The sequence below is a fragment of the Bos indicus genome, chromosome 23 (assembly GCF_029378745.1).
Source record: "Bos indicus isolate NIAB-ARS_2022 breed Sahiwal x Tharparkar chromosome 23, NIAB-ARS_B.indTharparkar_mat_pri_1.0, whole genome shotgun sequence".
Taxonomy (NCBI): domain Eukaryota; kingdom Metazoa; phylum Chordata; class Mammalia; order Artiodactyla; family Bovidae; genus Bos; species Bos indicus.
The window spans coordinates 34,542,194-34,546,988 of NC_091782.1; the positions used below are offsets into that span (position 1 = coordinate 34,542,194).

Consider the following 4,795-nt stretch of genomic DNA (forward strand, 5'->3'; position numbering starts at 1 on the left):
ATGGAGAAAAAGTAAGGAGAATGGGGTGGGGTTGGTGTAATTCACTACAGGGAAGAGGTAACATTGCTCAGAGACCTAAAGAAGGCGGAGGGAAGGAGCCAAGCCAGGTGGAATTCTGGAAAAAAAAAGCTTTCCAGGCACAGAGGGAACAGCTAGTTCAAAGACCCGAATGAGGAGTATGCTTGGTGGGTTCAATAAGCAAAAATCTACATTTGGCTAACTGTTCCATAATTCTGTGTTTTGGTTTGTTTGTTTGTTTTTTTAACTGTATCCCACATAGAGATTTCAAAAGACTTCACTGTTTCCAGTTTTGGAGTTTTCTCTTAAATGTACATAGCCTCTGACATGATTGTGATTCACAGAAATGTATGTGCTGTGCTTCCCTGCATCCCTAGGTGTACTGACAGCTTCTAGTCTGCAGCGAGTTAAATCCCTAGGGCTCTGGGAGTATGCTTAGCACCACAGCAACCAAAGCTAGTACAGCACTCAGAGATGCTGAAGTAAAGATGCCTTTATATGAATTCAAGGAATGGCGTGCAGGAATCTCTACCTTTATCCCCTAAAGTCACCACCATCCTCCTTGTGTGTGCTCTGGTGTCAAGCTAGTGGGAGGTGAGCAAAAAAAATCTTCAAAAATGGAGGCAAGCTCAAAACAGAGCTGGAGGGGGAAAAAATAACCGGTCTCCACACTTGCAAAATAATAGTGTGATTCAATTTTCTTTCTTAAAAATTACAATTTTTTTTTTTTTTTTTAAAGAAAAAAGCCTAAGAACTCTAATTTTGGATACTAAGGAAAGAAAAGGAGAACTGTGTATGTGAAAGAACAGAATGTGAATCCCTAGAGAAAAGTCAAGGGTGGAGTGAGAGGAGCCAGGACTAAGGGTCAGGCACACACGGGTGCCCTCTGTGGTCCACCAGTCATGCAGCCATGTCAGGCATTGAGGGTGGGAGGCCGGGAGAAAGCTGGCTGTGATCATAAAGGGGACATCGAGGCATCCTTAGAAGGAAGTTCAGTATCTTGACTGTGACGGTCACGTGAATTGTCACACATGATAAAACTGCACAGAACGAAACACACACACACAGGTGTATGTAAACGCTTGGAAATCTAAATAAGATTGCTGATTGTATCAATGTTAATTTCTTCATTGTGAAACTATAACACTGTTATGCAACATGTTATCACTAGAGGAAATGGATGAAAGGAATACAGGGTCTCATTTCTTACCACTGCATATGAACCTACAATTATCTCAAATAAGTGGTTTTTAAAAAAAAAATCTCATCACCTTAAAAAAAAAAAAGTGGCTGAGTGAGTGAGTGAGTGAAGTCGCTCAGTCGTGTCCGACTCTTTGCGACCCCATGGACTGTAGTCCACCAGGCTCCTCCATCCATGGAATTTAAATAAGTGGTTTAAAAAAAAAAATTAAAAAAAAAAAAATAAAAATAAAAAAATCTCATCACCTTAAAAAAAAAAAAGTGGCTAGCATGTTATAAAAACTCTCTAAGCGGCATATTGGGCAAGTTATCTGTCATCTATAAACAGGAACTGCAAGTTCCTACTTCTTGCTTTAGATTCCAAAAGAAATACCCAACACCATCCTTAAGTAAGCACCCTGTGTGAGGGTTCATCCCATGAAGGTTATCACCACCATCATCTCTGGACCCCAGCCCTCTAAAACCTCACCAGTACCCAAGTGAAATACAGGCACCCTTTACATAAAAAAACTTACGGACAGGAATCCATTTATCACTTTTCAAAGAACAGTTTTTCTGTTTCTGAATAATAAATACATACACACTAATATAAATGAGCTCTCTGAATTCCCTGGCAGTCCAGTGGTTAAGACTCCATGCTTCACTGCAGGGGGCTTGGGTTCAATTCCTGGTCGGTTGGGAACTAAGATCCCACAAGCCATGAGGCACAGCCAAACCAAAAAGAAAAAAAAGAGTGAAATAAAAGAGCTCTCTAAAAAGACAAAAATATATTTTCATGGACTAGATTAGCATTTTCCAAACTGTCCCTCCAGGGACTATTAATGCTATACTACTGCTACTACTGATGATAATAATTATAAAATTTCATAATGAAGTAAATTTGGGAAATACTATATACACATTTTCCCCTGTGAGAGCTCTAGTTGGGGGAGGGAAATTTACTTGTTCACAAGACCATTTTATTATACCTGCTGGCATCCTGAGAGATATTTCCGAGATCCAGAATTATAAAAATCATTCATTATCAGTCAGCTACTCACTACCCAGTTTCTTTACTCAATATGTACTTTAGAAGACAAACGGGTGGTTTTTCTACAGCTAGGGTAGTAGTTATAACTGCATACAATTGGCTATCAATAAACGTTTGCTAAATTAGATTCAATGCAGGAACAATTTCCAGGATGACAACTCTAGGCATAGAAGTAGCAATTCCTGTTTTTAAGTCTCAGTTGAGAAAACAAAAGTGCTCCTTTCTAGAGCTTTCTAGAAGTTTCTGAAAGTTTCTTAGAAATCTGTCTCCTCCTGAGTGGCAACTAAAACAGCAGTTTACAATATGGTATCATTATAAGGAATAAGGTCATGACTAAAAAAATCTGTACTCAAAACTCTAGCACCTGAAATTCCATTAGCAACATATTGGGCCTTTCCTACCAAAAATAAAGAAAAGGCTTTAACTGTGATTATTTCTGTGTGAGAGAATGAGTTAAACTTGTCATTTCGTGAAGGTGACTTCAGCTGAAGTGAATTTCAAATGTCAGAGATTAGGCTTGGATGAGGGCAAGACAAAGGTGAAAACCCTGAATCCTAGGGAGGGACAGAAGGAGAAAGAGAAAAGGAGGCAGAAATCATCAAAAATGAGCTTCATTTAATTCACAGGTCCCTCAGGGCCAGAGACACTGCTTTACAATTACACATGTCCATTTATAGAAATAACCCATACTCAACTTGGAGAATTATAAACCAACTGGAAAATTAAAGGAATTAATCACAGTAATTTTTAAAAGAATGAAATTTGTCAGAAAAATGAATGTGGAACAAACATTATGGTTCCTTAAAAAATACACAGAGCTCTTGAGGAATACGTACTTGGAAATTAGCTCAACTATACACATTTCTAGGTAAAGGTTTGGAAAGGCAGAATTTATCATGAACTCCTCACATATTGGAAAAATGTCTCAATCACCAAAGGATAATAAAGTGAACTCACTGAGCATTCCACTCCAAGGCACACTTGGGCATTTTAAGAACATTCCCAACATGTCTGAAAACCAAATGGGTTTCAGATAAAACCTCAGTTTAACCAAGAGACCCTGGCTTCCCAAGAATTCCTGGTCTTCAAGGCTGCTGTGTAGAACTGAGCAATTTTTTAGACATCCCATTGCAGTGAATAATCTTCCCGTTGCAGGAATACGGCTGTCAGGCACATCCACTTCTCAATATGAAGAGGCCAGGTCTAATCGTAACACTTCAGATGAACTAAGTTGTCAACAGACAGATGTCCATCTGGTCCTCCACCCTGCTTTTCTCTGCAGTCCTCTCCTCCTTGCAGCATCCCACAAACACCCCTCTCCCCTTGGCTACAATTATTTGAGCAACTTTTGCCTTGACCGTCTCACTGTCTCTTCTTCTTGACCCAGAAAATAAGATGGGAAAAAAATTAAGTATTTTGGTTAAAAAAAAAAAATCTCTCCTGGTAATTTAGCAGAGATCCCAATGAGCTCTTTCCAGAACTCAGGACCCCCACAGACTAACCAAATGAGAGAGAAGAAAGTCAATAGAAAACTTCTAAATCTGCCTGCTGAATAACTGAAACCTCTAATGGTCAATGAAAGTTTTCTTACAAGGAGCTCAGGTATCTTTTATACTCTCACATCTCTCTGTAAGATATTGCTTTCCTGATTTCAAAGGGAGAAAAGTGGTCTCTTTCCCTCCTTCTTTCCCTCCCCTATTCTTAAACACAGGAAACAGTGATTTTCCTAAATTCCTTTTAGCACTATGGAAGGAGGGAAAGCCTATGTACTCTATCCCTAATCAAATGTTCTTTCAGCAGAATTTTAAATGCTGTGCAGTTTTCAAAATAATGTAAATGGGAGGACAATGACCCAGGAATGCACTGTGACACTCTGCTCCCCCACCCCTCGGGGAGGCTGACCGATGGCTTATCTGGGGGCCCTCAATTGTACACTGATGCACCTCCAAAGTGACAGGCCCTGCCTCACTGCAGCCAAAGTGCTCCCTTGTAGCCTTAGAGCTGCCTGAGCTCATTTAGGTCAATAAAGCTGGGTTCAAAAACAAGTTAAACTTTTTTCACTTAAAGAAAAAAAAAAAGTGCTTTTGTTTTTGTAGAAGACTAAACCATTCAACCAGACTTGCCCAAATCTTCCATTTACGCAGTGGGAAATGCGGTAACAATTGGCCCAAATACCCCTAAGGGAAGAGCCAGGCTCAGGGCTTCAGAAATGAGCAAGAGCCTCCAGGTGGGCTTCTGTTCCCACTCTGTGCACATCAGGGCACTCACAGAAAATGATTCCCCCTTTACCTTCTCTACTCACAGTCAAGGGAAGGAAATCCTGGCATCAGGGGGGAAAAAATTAGTATGCCACTGGAGCTGTAAGCCTGCTGGATCAATAGAGCACCTCCTCACCAATTCCAAACACAAACCCACATGCCCAAAATGCTGGAGGTAACCAAGGGGCTGTGTGTCCGCCCCAAGGTCTCGCTCAGTTGAGCACCTTCATGTTTATCTCTGAGCACTGGGCCAGCCTAATGGCCGATGCTTCTGTCTTCCTGGGCCCAG

General features: G+C 40.6%; 2 protein-coding genes across 11 annotated transcripts in view; one reads left to right on the top strand and one right to left on the bottom strand.

The window, feature by feature from the left end:
* Nucleotides 1–4,795, bottom strand: part of CARMIL1 (capping protein regulator and myosin 1 linker 1) — a 306,964-nt gene that overhangs the window by 227,851 nt on the left and 74,318 nt on the right. The window lies entirely within an intron of this gene.
* The window catches only part of LOC109576737 (vesicle-associated membrane protein-associated protein B-like), a 174,623-nt gene that overhangs the window by 36,031 nt on the left and 133,797 nt on the right, over nt 1–4,795 (top strand). The window lies entirely within an intron of this gene.